The sequence below is a fragment of the Oratosquilla oratoria genome, chromosome 42 (genome assembly GCF_046742065.1).
Source record: "Oratosquilla oratoria isolate Oo_2021 chromosome 42, ASM4674206v1, whole genome shotgun sequence".
Taxonomy (NCBI): domain Eukaryota; kingdom Metazoa; phylum Arthropoda; class Malacostraca; order Stomatopoda; family Squillidae; genus Oratosquilla; species Oratosquilla oratoria.
This window is the reverse complement of record NC_134818.1, coordinates 14,261,109-14,275,901: the sequence shown is the minus strand read 5'-3', so window position 1 is coordinate 14,275,901 and position 14,793 is coordinate 14,261,109. Positions and strand designations below refer to the sequence as shown.

At 46.6% G+C, this 14,793-nt stretch overlaps 1 protein-coding gene across 1 annotated transcript in view; it reads right to left on the bottom strand.

The window, feature by feature from the left end:
* Nucleotides 1-7,144, bottom strand: part of LOC143021543 (sulfotransferase 1C1-like) — a 34,601-nt gene extending 27,457 nt beyond the window's left edge. The window contains exon 1 of the mRNA XM_076179144.1: nt 6,553-7,144. The gene's annotated coding sequence lies outside the window, so the exon portion shown is untranslated. The remainder of the gene's footprint in view (nt 1-6,552) is intronic.
* Nucleotides 7,145-14,793: the final 7,649 nt, after the last annotated feature.

Sequence of the window (14,793 nt, the reverse complement as noted above, 5' to 3'; positions counted from 1 at the left end):
CACGCGCGCAGGCACGCACGCACACTCACACGCGTACACACACACACACGCCATCACTCACGCGCGCAGGGCCACGCACACACACACACACACACACACACACACACACACACACACACACACACACCACAGAAATAGGCTCGTGCCAATGAAAGTGCCAAGGACTGAACGCTACAAAAACAGTGCCATCCCATCCATTGTGCACATAATCAACTCTATGTGAACTTTTACAGTGTTTACACTCTAAGTCCTATATTTTTAATCAGCTTTTGCAATGTATTATTGTCAGTGTACTACTGCAATTGAAATAAACCTTCTATTATTATTATTATTATTATTACACACACACACACACACACACACACACACACACACACACACACACACACACACAGACTGCAGCAGATCCGAGGTGAATACACACATGTGCGCGCGTGCGCACGGACGTACGCACACACGCACACAAACGCACCCTCTCACTCCCCCTCCCCCTCCCTCTCCCCCTCCCTCCCTCTCCCCCTCCCTCCCTCTCCCCCTCCCTCCCTCTCCCCCTCCTTCCCCCTCCCTCCCTCTCCCCCTCCCCCTCCCTCCCTCTCCCCCTCCCCTCCCTCCCTCTCCCCCTCCCTCCCTCTCCCCCTTCCCCTCCCTCCCTCTCCCTCTCTCCCTCTCCCTGTCTCTCACACGCACACACACACACACACGCACACACACACACACAAAGCACACACACACACGCACGCACACACACGCACACGCACACATACACACACGCACACACACACACTCCCCTACACCCCTCCCTCCCTCTCCCTCTCCCCCTCCCTCCCTCTCCCCTCCCCCCCCCCCTCCCTCTCCCCCCTCCCCCTCCCCCTCCCTCCTCCCTCCCTTCCTCTCCCCCTCCCCTCCCTCCCTCTCCCCCTCCCTCTACCCCTCCTCTCCCTCCCTCTCCCCTCTCCCCCTCCCTCCTCTCCCTCTCCCCCTCCCTCCCTCCCTCTCCCCCTCCCTCTCCACACACACACACGCACGCACACACACGCACACAAACACACGCACACACGCACACACACACAAGCACGCGCGCACACGCACACACACACACGCACACGCACGTACACACACACACACACACACACACACACACACACACACACACACACACACACGCACGCACGCACCCCTCCTCCCTCTCCCCCACCCTCCCTCTCCCCCTCCCCTCCCTCTCCCCCTCTCCCCTCCTCTCCCTCTTCCCCTCCCTCCCCCTCCCCTCCCTCTCCCCCCTCCCTCTCCCTCTCCCCCTCCCCTCCCTCCTGCTCCCCCTCCCCCTCCCTCCCTCTCCTCCCTCCCTCTCCCTCCCCCACACGCACACACACACACACACACACAAACACACAGAGCACGCGCGCACACGCACACACACAGAAAGCACGCGCGCACACGCACACACACACACACGCACACGCACGTACACACACACACACACACACACACACACACACACACACACACACACACACACACACGCACGCACGCACCCCTCCTCCCCCTCCCTCCCTCTCCCCCTCCCTCCCTCTCCCCCTCCCCCTCCCTCTCCTCCTCCCCTCCCTCTCCCCTCCCTCCCTCTCCCCTCCCTCCCTCTCCTACTCCCCTCCCTCCCTCTCCTACTCCCCTCCCTCCCTCTCCTACTCCCCTCCCTCCCTCTCCTACTCCCCTCCCTCCCTCTCCCCCTCCCTCCCTCTCCCCCTTCCCCTCCCTCCCTCTCCCTCTCTCCCTCTCCCTGTCTCTCACACGCACACACACACACACTCTCATGGCGCTGTGGTTAGAGCTCTGGCCTGCCACTACGGAGGTCCGGGTTCGACTCTCGCCCGGGGCTGAAATAATATCAGTATCGCAGCGCTGAGGGGTGTTACTCCAACTCTCGTGGGCGGGGAGTTGGGTGTGTGTGTGTGTGTGCAAGGTCATAGCATTACCCATAGATCGGACCTACGAGCTCTGAGCTCTCTTCCAGGAGGGAAATAGCTGTCAATCACGAGTCCAACACGTGATCCAAAGACCAAGTGAATACACACAAAGCACACACACACACGCACGCACACACACGCACACAAACACACGCACACACACACAAGCACGCGCGCGCACACACACGCACACGCACGTACACACACACACACACGCACACACACACACACGCACGCACGCACCCCTCCTCCCCCTTCCCCTCCCTCCCTCCCTCCCCCTTCCCTTCCCTCCCTCTCCCGCTCCCCCTTCCCCTCTCTACCTTCCCCTCCCTCCCTCTCCCCCTCCCTCCCTCTCACCCTGCCTCCCTCTCACCCTCCCTCCCTCTCCCCCTCCCCCTTCCCCTCCCTCCCTCTCCCCCTCCCCCTTCCCCTCCCTCCCTCTCCCCCTCCCCTCCCTCCCTCTCCCCCTCCCTCCCTCTCCCCCTCCCTCCCTCTCCCCTTCACATATTCATTATTCTCGTAAAATGTCCTAAACTTGGGAAGCTGCTAGACAACTTGGCTTACAGTATTCTGAACTTTCCTGACGACAATTCAACAATGTGTCTAATATTTGTATATGTTTAAGATGTAGTTCGTCGTTCAGCTATTCAATATAAGACACAAATGTGATTTGTTATTCAGATTCGAAAAACAAGAAACTGTAATCGAAATTATTTCTTCTCAAACGAACTCACTTGAGTCCCGCATGTGTTTCACATTGGTAAAAATTTAAATGGTGAACTTTAAGTCATTTGCGCCTCAAAATTAGCCTTTTAACAGTATTCTGAACACCAATTAACATTTCATGTTTGGATATTTTTCGTTTGGATTTTACTTTAGAAGGGAATGTATGAATATATATATTAAGTACGAGATCATATGATGAAAAAGATCTAGACAGAGCTCCAATAAGACCTGCGCCCAATACCTCCGTAAAGTAACGTAAAGTAACGTAATGTAACGTAGCGTAACGTAATGTGACGTAGCGTAACGTAACGTGTGAAGAATATAGTTCCTTGATCCAGGCTGCAGTGGAGATGTGCAAATATATATTTCACCCACTACTTTGCTATCTAAATATACAGCAGTTTCTCTACCATAAAATAATTGATCAATGAAATTAAATCAAAATAATAAAAATGAATAGTATATACGGGAGAAAGTGTGCCAAGGAGTGATTGGGAGGTGAGGTGGTCCTTTGGTCAAAGTGGTCGACTCGAACCCTGAGGCAAGCGGGTTCGAATCCCCATACTGGCCATGTCTCTGAGGACCTGCTGCCCCTTTCTTGCCCCCTTGCATTCCAGGTGGCATTTTCTCCCGTGTTTCGGCTACAGACAGACTATTTCATTCATCCCCGTGGCAACCCCCCTAGGCCTAACCACTTTTCCCGCAGTGATGAAGAAATGCAGCCATTCTCGATTGACCCCTTCCTTACCGAGTGGTACTCTTTTCTTACATTCTACCTGTCAAACGGTTACAGTCTCCTGTAAATATTCGCTTCTTTAGCGCTTGTTCTCATTTTTCACATGGTTCATTTATGGACAAGTTGCGGTTTTTTCTTTTTCTTCTTTTTTTTTTTTTACAAATGCACACCTCCGCAATATAGCAATAGAAAATAATAAATCAACGTAATATACTTTTTTCTTTGCGGAAATCAATAACAAAAATCGTTGCTAAAAGCAAATACACTACCGAACGGAGCTGCGACGATAGGCCCAGTTTGTCCAGTCCCGTCAATGTCAGATTGACGATGGCGTTCACGTTGTGTACTGTGTGTTTCCCCACTAAGTGACGTCACCACGCTAAATGTTTTCAAAACAGTGCTACGGAACTGAGCTTCATGCTATTCTTCAAACAATGAAACTCCTTTGCAACCCCGCAGTCCTATCGGATGCCAAAACCGGCCGTCAACATTCTTACAAAGAATTACAAAGGATTACAAAGGCGGAGCATGCCGACAGGAGACCTTTTGGTCCATATCTAGGTCGGATGCGAAAAAAATCATATCAATGATAAAATAATAAATAAAAACTATAATAATGTAAATAACAAATAAAATACATAAATAAATGCATAGGTATAGTTGAATAATAAACAAACAGGTGAATAGCAAATAATAATAAATTGACATATAACTAATAATAAATGAAAATCGACAAATGATAACAAAACAAAAACAAATAATATAAGATAAATTATAATCATTACAGCATCTTGCTTAGGTGTTTATCTAAATGATTCTTAAAGCTTCGAACTGAACTACATTGCACTACCTGTGCAGGAAGTTTATTCCATTCATTAACTACACGGTTGGCAAAGTTGTTTCTACCTACTTCCAAATTGAATCTATTTCCGGATAGTTTGAGACCATTGTTTCTTGTCTGATTCTCATTCAATGTGAAAATTTTGTCACTTTTGATGTTGTCAATTCCCTTTAGAATTTTAAAGACCTGTATCAAGTCACCTCTGAGTCTACGCTTTTTTAGGGAAAACAGATTCATATGTTTTAGTCGATTTTTGTATGATTTATTTTTGATATTTGGAATCAGTTTTGTGGCTCGCCGTTGTACTTTTTCCAGTCTGTCAATGTCTTTAATGAGATTCGCTGACCATACGGAAACAGCATATTCCAAATGTGGGCGAACTAACGATTTATATAGCTTGTTAATGAGTGATGGACTTTTGAAATCAAAAGATCGCGCAATCAGTCCTAGAATCTTATTTGCTTTCTCAGAGGCTGAAATACACTGCTTGGATGATTTGAGGTCGTTACTGATCATTACGCCGAGATCTTTTTCACTATCCACTTTTGTTAACGAATTTCCAAATAACTTGTAATCGTACTTACTGTTATTTTTACCTATGTACATTACCTTGCATTTACTTGTGTTAAATTTCATTAGCCACTTTTCAGACCATTGCTGTAATTTATCTATATCTTCTTGAATATTTAATTGGTTTGAGTGATCATTTGCCACTCCGCACAGTTTTGTATCATCAGCAAATTTGGAAACAGTAGATTTTAGTCCATGGTCTATATCATTTATATATACTATGAATAGAAGTGGCCCAAGAACGGAACCCTGAGGAACTCCACTTGTAACATTTTTCCATCTAGAAGTTTTTCCATTTAAAACAACTCTCTTTCCGATCATTCAACCAATTACTAGTCCAACCTAATAGGCTACCACTTATTCCATGCAAAGCTAATTTAGTAAGTAGTCTTTCGTGTGGGACGGTATCAAAAGCTTTTGCAAAGTCTAGATATATTAAATCTATATTGTTTCTTTTGTCATAATTCGAGATAACTGTGTTGTAGAATTCGAGTTAGTCACGCAAGAACGTTTCCGTCTGAAACCATGCTGGCTATCATTTATCAAACGGTTACTTTCTAAATGATGTTCGATTGCATCTCTGATGATACTTTCCATTATTTTTCCTACGATTGAAGTCAAACTTATAGGCCTATAGTTATTTGGCTTCTTTTTGTCACCTTTTTTGAATATGGGAGTAACGTTAGCTAGCTTCCATTCTCTTGGGACATCTCCGGATATGATGGATTTCTTGAAAATAATTTCTAATGGAACAACAATCTTATTTTTCATTTCCTTTAAGATTCTTGGATGCCAACCGCCAGGCCCTGGTGTTTTATTAACTTTGAGTTTATCTATACACCTTTTCATTTTTTCTTTTGTTATATTTACCGTAGTGATTAAGTTTACCCTAGGCTTTTCACAGGTTTCAGTTTAGAGTTCACTTTGAGGTCATTTACGAATACCGAGCTAAAATAATTGTTTAAGATATTACACATTCCTTCATTTGAATATTCAAGTTGATCGTCAGCAGATAATAGTGGACCAATGTGATTCCTAACAACCTTTTTATCTCTAATGTAACCATTAAATTCTCTTGACGACGACGACAACTCTGGTGACCCCTAGAATTACAGATTCCAAATTACTAAACGAAGGTTAGGTTAGACGCATTTATCATATTTAAATTTCTTCGAGTTTTGCATCTATAAAAAAAAGATGGCATTTCAAGCAGTCGTCGTAGCTTTGTTCGTTACTGTATCGCTTTTAACAATTTTTTTCTGTTATTGATTTTCACACACAAAAAAAGTATATTACGTTGAGGTATTAGAATACAGAAAATGAACATTTAATTTTCTACTGCTATAACGCGAAGATGTGCACTTCTAAAGTTTGACCTTCTATTGCTATATCGCGTGGTTGTGCAATTGTAAAAATTTACCAGAAGTTGAACTTATTTGATGAATTTGACATCAAGCACACACACGCACGTAAAGAAAGAATAACATATGGGTGAGCTAGGTTGGAGATTGGGGTTGTTGAGTGACTGATTACACCATTGACTGGGCTACGTGACCTAGCCCAAGCTTTCAGTGAGCTCCTTTACCTAAACTATCTGCCAGACCCAAGCAGATATCGCAGACCTTGCCGTTCATTACATCGTAACCCTATATCAATCTAACTTCACTGTGGGCAGTTCACCCGACAAGAAACCTGGGAAGCACATAATTAGAACTTACCTTAGGTCAAGAGTGAAGGCTCTTGTCCAGCAGTCTGGCGAGCACAGGTCAATCTTCTCGTCCTTCAGAATTTATAACACCAGTGATGGAAATAGATTTTGGAGAAAAAGGTGGCATACACATGAATGAAGCACCCGTGATTTTTACTCGAAGAAGTATAATAAATATTGTTCCCACTAATGCAGATTGAACATAAGAAAAATATTGAATTTGAGATATGCCGCCATGTACTCTCAAGCAATTTCCATCCCTGGCTGCATCTTGCAGATATCTTATAATTAAAAAAAAATATATATATATATTCTTTTGGAAGGACACCGTGGTCCTTTCCAAAGCACTCGGAACGGCACTTTTTATAAAATAAGAAAAAAAAAACACAAATCTTTAGACAAATCGTCCACACTCGTCACAAACCAATTCAAAACTAAGATGGCGCCTGTCCGATTTCGTTTTCGCTATGAAGGAAAGCCCTGCGATTGGCCGAAATCGGTCACGGGACTCAAAACTATTAGGCTATTGGCTGAACCCATAATGTGTTATATAAAGTCTCCGCTATTGGCTGAACCCATAATGTGTTACATAAAGTCTCCGTAAGATGTCTCACCTGAATGCCCGCGAAAACACCGTCAACAAAAGACATCCGTATTACAAAATTATATTTTTTAATCAAGTAAGAAACATCTGACAGAAGATTTTTTTAATTTATTAGACATTTGATAGGGGAAAAAAGATAAGTGTCGAAGATAAGCAGACAACAGAGCAAATGAAAAAAAGTGACGTTACAAAAAAAATGGCGTTAGGCAGAATAAAATCTACAAGGTTGTTACTACATCGAAGGGTTTTTCCCTCAGTCAAATAAAACGTCCATGGAGAAGCAAAAATGAAATAAATAAATAAATAGATAAATAAGATAAAATAAGAAACCATTTAACATGAGCGTCAAAAGGTTCCATAATTGAAATTTACTTAATCCACTGACCTCTCGAGAAGCTACCCTTTCATGGGATGTGAGGGCTTGTGTATATATTTACCTCATGGACGCCAATGGGATTGAGTAAATATTCTACATTTATTTTTATCTTTGATATTGATAGATAACCCCAGGAACAAAGCACGGAAGGCAGGAGAATAAATTATCACAAAGGAGACACAAATAATATAAATAAACTTTTGGGAGAAGTGTGATGGGAAGTGTTGCTTGAACTACAAGCAACGGAAGGTAAACGAAAAATATTTTAGCGCAGTATAATAGAGTAGTCAATCTTTATGTTTCCACTAAAATAGTAGCTAAAGGAAGGACACGGTCTAAGTGGATAAATTCAAAACTTCATAGGGTGATTCTTAAGAAAGAAGAGATATGGGCAAGATATAGAGAAAGACGAAAACCACTGTGTAGACAGAAATATACAGAGGCAAGAAATAGAGCACCCAAGGAGATAACACAAGCAAAGTTCAGATTTAAAAGAGAAGTAGCGATGAATACACTGGAGAATGATCAACATTTCTGGTGATATGTCAGGTCCAAGACATGTATTAAGGAGGTCACTAGGCTAATTAACAGGGAGGAGAACCTGACGGAAGATGATACAGAAACAACCGAAGTAATGAATTCAACTTTCAATAGTATTCGTCATAGAAGAGGACAGGGAAAAATGCCTATAGTAGAAGGTGGATATCCAAGAGGAAGAAATAAATGGCATAGATACGAGCATCGGGCTTCACCAAACTCCGCTATGCGGGGTCTCGGCCTTTCGGGCGAGCTCGCCTCGCTCGCAGGTGCTTTCGGCATCCAGCCCTACCGGCTGCTTGCATTTCATGTGAGAATGAGAGGATATAAAATCCTCGTTAGCGCTAAACCACCCACTCTTGGATATAAACGATCTGTATGCAGTCCAGTAGTGAGAAACAAATCGCTTCTCTTCTTCAGGGTCTATATCTCCGTCGTAATCTGCAAGATCCTCAAGACTCAGCTGTTGAGCTGGATTGTTTTTAAACTCCTCCTCCTCTAGGCGCTTAATTTTTCTAAAGAACAACAAAATACTCTTCTTGATTTCTGACGCCTCATTAGCTTTCTTCTTGCCGAAAAGAGACAAAGAGGACATGAACTTCTCAGGGAATTCACTTCTATGAATGTTAACTAACTCCTGTTTTAACCTTTTATTCTTCTTCACATCACTTAGTAAACATTTCCCTTTCTTATCCAACTCCAAAAATGGCGTTGCTTGTGTTTGTCTTGCGCGGCATTGGCCATGGTGTTCGACAATCTTGCAGAGACACACCGGGCCGGAGGGGACGTGTTCCCTTGTGGGATTTCCGGTTTCCGGTCCGATTACAGGAATTCTTTTATTAGTACCAAGGGATTCCCTGAAGGCTTCCAAGGGGTCCCACAGGGGCTCCCCAGGAGTTTCCAGAGTGCACCCCAGGGACTCCGCAGGTGCTCCCCTTGAAGTTCCAGCGGATTCTTAATGGGCTCCTCAGGAGTTCCTAGAGGGTTCACAGATAATCCCCACAGGGATTCTCAGAGGTTCCCTAGTGACTATCCAAGGGCTCCCAAAGGGCTCCCAAGGTGTTTCCAAAGGATTTCCCGTGGGTTTGCGGGTGTCTCGCTCTCAGTCAATCAGTCGTCTCTGTTGCCGTGACGTCATCGCTCTTAGTCAATCAGTCGTCTCCTTTTCCATGACGTCACCACTCTCTTAGCCAACCAGAGGTACAATTTTCCATCTGACAATGGTTTCCAATACCTTAACAGCCACGCTTGTGAGTGACATAGTTCAGTTGATTTGTTTTTCTACTTTTCTTATATATTGGAGTGATAGTTGCATTCCTCCAATGCTCTAGGACTTCACCTGTCTCTTGTGATGATTTGAATATTACTGTCAGGGAAAGCTAAGTACTCCTGCACAGGCTTGCAGTATTACTGGGAACACACCGTCTGGTGTTCGTGTTTCATCAGTTTATAAAACCTTTAGCCTGGCTACACTTCTTCCTGGCTTATCTATGTACTAAAAAAAGAATTTGTTGTCGAAATGGTCGGAACGGCAGTTCCACCGAAAAGAGGACTTGGCCGGGTATAGTTGGCCAAATAACATGGTAACGTCTTCTAAGGATAAACGCAGGCCTCTGGCCGCCCTGGACCTGTGGGTGTGATAGTGGGTAAATCGGTGGAGGTGACCATAATGACCCAAAATGCAAAAAATCACACCCTTGGTCTCAGGCTTCTCATGTCTACCTTCATGTGCACTGTATCAGACTCTCTCCTTGTGGGACAAGTTTCGACCAAATCGGTCACCTTCGGATTTTCGCTCAAATTCATGGGGGTACCCCCTTTGAGTTTTTTTTTTTTTTTTTTTTTTTTTTTTTGGGTCATTTTGGCCACTTGTCCCGATTGGGTCACCACCTCAGCTACAGGTCGAGGGTCACCAGGGCTCTTGTGGATCGCACTTAGATACTGCTCAAGCTAAAAGTACGGGCGCCAACAGGCGGAAATGAGAGGGAAAAATTACACAAAGACAAACAAATTTAGCTGGTCTCCACAACCTCGCCCTTAGGTCCAGGTTCCCCACGTCTACCTCGCTGTGCCCTGTGGACGACTCTCTCCCTCTGGAGTAAGTTTAGGCCAAATCGGTGACATGACGGTTTTTGGCCAAATCCGTGGTAATTTTGAGGGTCATTTTGGCCACTTGTCCCGATTGATTCAGCGCCTCAGCTACAGGTCGAGGGTCACCAGGGATCTCTTGGATTGCACTTAGATACTGCTCAGGCTAAAAGTACGGGCGCCAACAGACGGAAATGAGAGGGGAAAATTACACAAAAACAAACAAATTTGGCTGGTCGCAACAACCTCGCCAATGGGTCCAGGTTCACCACGTCTACCTCACTGTTCCCTGTGGAGTAAGTTTGGGCCACATCGGAGACATGACAGTTTTTGGTAATTTTGAGGGTCATTTTGGAACTTGTCCCAATTGGGTCACCACCTCTGCTATAGGTCGAGGGCCACCAGGGCTCTTGCGGATCGTACTTATATACTGCTCAGGCTAAAAGTACGGGCGCCAACAGGCGGAAAAGAGAGGGGAAAATTACACACAGACAAACAAATTTAGCTGGTCGCTACAACCTCGCTCATGGGTCCAGGTTCACCACGTCTACCTCGCTGTACCCTGTGAACGACTCTCTCCCTGTGGAGTAAGTTTGGGCCACATCTGAGACATGACGGTTTTTTTTGCCAAATCCGTGGGGCCCCTTTGGTAATTTTGAGGGTCATTTTTGCCACCTTCGGAATTTCGCTCAAATTCATGGGGGTACCCCCTTTTTTTTTTTTTTTTTTTTTTTTTTTTTTTTTTTTTTTTTTTTTAGGGTCATTTTGGCCACTTGTCCCGATTGGGTCACCACCTCAGCTACAGGTCGAGGGTCACCAGGGCTCTTGTGGATCGCACTTAGATACTGCTCAGACTAAAAGTGCGGGCGCCAACGACCGGAAATGAGAGGGAAAAATTACACAAAGACAAATTTGGCCGGTCGCCACAACCTCGCCCTTGTGTCCAGCTTCCCCACGTTTACCTCGCTGTGCCATGTGGGTGACTCTCTCCCTCTGGAGTAAGTTTAGGTCAAATCGGAGAAATGACGGTTTTGGGCCAAATCCGTGGGTCCCCTTTGGTAATTTTGAGGGTCATTTTGGCCACTTGTCCCGATTGGGTCACCATCTCAGCTACAGGTCGAGGGCCACCAGGGCTCTTGCGGATCTCACTTAGATACTGCTCAGGGTAAAAGTACGGGCTCTGACAGTCAGAAATGAGAGGGGAAAATTACACAAAGACAAACAAATTTGGCTGGTCGCCACAGCCTCGCCCTTGGGTCCAGGTTCCCCACGTCTACCTCGCTGTGCCCTGTGGATGACTCTCTCCCTCTGAAGTAAGTTTAGGCGAAGTCGGAGACATGACGGTTTTTGGTAATTTTGAGGGTCATTTTGGCCACTTGTCCCGATTTGGTCACCACCTCAGCTACAGGTCGAGGGCCACCAGGGCTCTCGCGGATCTCACTTAGATACTGAAATGAGAGGGGAAAATTACACAAAGACAAACAAATTTGGCTGGTCGCCAAAACCTCGCCCTTAGGTCCAGGTTCCCCACGTCTACCTCGCTGTACCCTGTGAACGACTCTCTCCCTGTGGAGTAAGTTTGGGCCACATCTGAGACATGACGGTTTTTTTGCCAAATCCGTGGGTCCCCTTTGGTAATTTTGAGGGTCATTTTGGCCACTTGTCCCGATTGGGTCACCACCTCAGCTACAGGTCGAGGGCCACCAGGGGTCTTGCGGATCGCACTTAGATACTGCTCAGGATAAAAGTACGGGTGCCAACAGGCGGAAATGAGAAAGAAAAATCACACAAAGACAAACAAATTTGGCTGGTTGCCACAACCTCGCCCTTGGGTCCATGTTCCCCACGTCTACCTCGCTGTGCCCTGTGGACGACTCTCTCCCTCTGGAGTAAGTTTGGGCCACATCGGAGACATGACGGTTTTTGGCCAAATCCGTGGTAATTTTGAGGGTCATTTTGGCTACTTGTCCCGATTGGGTCACCACCTGAGGAACAGGTCAAGGGCCACCAGGGCTCTTGCGGATCGCACTTAGATACTGCTCAGGCTAAAAGTACGGACGCCAACAGACGGAAATGAGAGGGGAAAATTACACAAAGACAAACAAATTTGGCTGGTCGCCACAACCTCGCCCTTGGATCCAGGTTCCCCACGTCTACCTCGCTGTGCCCTGTGGACGACTCTCTCCCTCTGGAGTAAGTTTGGGCCAAATCAGAGACATGACGGTTTTTTGAGGGTCATTTTGGCCACTTGTCCCGATTGGATCACCACCTCAGATACAGGTCGAGGGCAACCAGAGCTCTTGCGGATAGCACTTAGATACTGTTCAAGCTAAAAGTACGGGCGCCAACAGGCGGAAATGAGAGGGGAAAATTACAGAAAGACAAACAAATTTGGCTGGTCGCCACAACCTCGCCCTTGGGTCCAGGTTCCCCACGTCTTCCTCGCTCTGCCCTGTGGACGACTCTCTCCCTCTGGAGTAAGTTTGGGCCACATCGGAGACATGACGGTTTTTGGCCAAATCCGTGGTAATTTTGAGGGTCATTTTGGCCACTTGTCCCGATTGGGTCACCACCTCATCTACAGGTCGAGGGCTACCAGGGCTCTTGCGGATCGCACTTAGATACTGCTCAGGCTAAAAGTACGGGCGCCAACAGGCGGAAATGAGAAAGGAAAATTACACAAAGACAAACAAATTTGGCTAATCGCCACAACCTCGCCCTTGGGTCCAGGTTCCCCACGTCTACCTCGCTGTGCCCTGTGGACGACTCTCTCCCTCTGGAGTAAGTTTAGGCCAAATCGGAGACATGACGGTTTTTTTGCCAAATGCGACACCCGCAACTCAGGAATCTCGCGTATAAAGTATATGGGGTGGATATCCCTGGCCGAGAGACCGGTTGCCCCCCACCCCCACCCAACCCAGTGGAGGACACCGCGGACGGACTAAATGATGTCGGACGACTGCTGGTCCATGATGGGCGAGGTTAGCCCGCAACTTCCAGCCGACGTACCCAAGCCCGCTGCTGACCGTGGTGTAGTACCCCGCGAATGGGCTAAGTGATGTCGGTCTAAGGGCGAGATGGCAGGTAAATGGGTGCAGGTGACCAAAATCCAACAAATCTAAAAAAAATAACCCCATGAATTTAGCCGAAAATCCGTAAGTGACCGATTTGGTCCAAACTTGCCCCATAGGGAGAGAGTCAGATACACTGCACAGCAAGTTAGACATGAGCAGCCTGAGTCCAAGGGCGTGGCAGTGGCACCCCTCCAAATTTGGGCCTTTTCACCCATTAATCACCTTTGGGTCTCTGGCATCCATACCGGCAGCCCTAGCCGCCCTCGACCTGTGGGTGAGATGGCGGGAAAATCGGAGCAAGTGACCAATATGACCCAAAATCCAAAATATCTCAAAGGATGAATTTAACCAAAAATTCGAAGGTGACCGATTTGTTCCAAACTTGCCCCACAGGGAAAGAGTCGGTCAAAGTGAACAGCAATGTAAAGATGAGTAGCCTGAGTCCAAGGACGTGGCAGTGACACCCGTCTAAATTTGGGCCTTTTCACCCAGTAATCACCTTTGGGCCTCTGGCACCCATACTGTTGGACTGAGTCGTGTAAAATTGGACTCCACGGCAACCCTAGCCGCCCTCGACCTTTGGCTGACATGGAGAGTAAATCGGAGCAAGTGACCAAAATGACACAAAACCCAAAAAATCCTTTGAGATTTTTTTGGATTTTGGGTCATTTTGGTCATTTGCTCCGATTTACCCACCATCATTGCCACAGGTCGAGGGCGGCTAAGGCTGCCGTGTAGTCCAATCTGACACCACTTAGGCCAACGGTATGGGTGCCAGAGGCCCAGAGGTGATTACTGGGTGAAAAGGCCCAAATTTGGAGGGGTGCCACTGCCACGCCTTTGGACTGAGGCTGCTCATGTTTACCTTGCTGAGCACTTTGACCGACTCTCCCTGTGGGGCAAGTTTGGACCAAATCGGTGACCTTTGAATTTACCGGTAAATTCATGGGGTTAATCCTTAGAGATTTTTTGGACCAAATCGGTGACCTTCGAATTTTCGGGTAAATTCATGGGGTTAATCCTTTGAGATTTTTTGGATTTTTTGTCATTATGGTCATTTGCTCCGATTTACCCGCCATCTCAGCCACAGGTCGAGGGTGGCTAGGGCTGCCGTGGAGTCCAATCTGACACCACTCAGGCCAACGGTATGGGTGCCAGAGGCCCAGAGGTGATTACTGGGTGAAAAGGCCCAAATTTGGAGGGGTGCCACTACCACGCCTTTGGACTGAGGCTGCTCATGTTTACCTTGGTGAGCACTTTGACCGACTCTCTCCCTGTGGGGCAAGTTTGGACCAAATCGGTGACCTTCGAATTTACCGGTAAATTCATGGGGTTAGAGATTTTTTTTATTTTTTGTCATTATGGTCACTTGCCCCGATTTACCCGCCATCTCAGCCACAGGTCGAGGGGGGCTAGGGCTGCCGTGGAGTCCAATCTGACACCACTCAGGCCAACGGTATGGGTGCCAGAGGCACAGAGGTGATTACTGGGTGAAAAGGCCCAAATTTGGAGGGGTGCCACTGCCACGCCTTTGGACTGAGGCTGCTCATGTTTACCTTGCTGAGCGCTTTG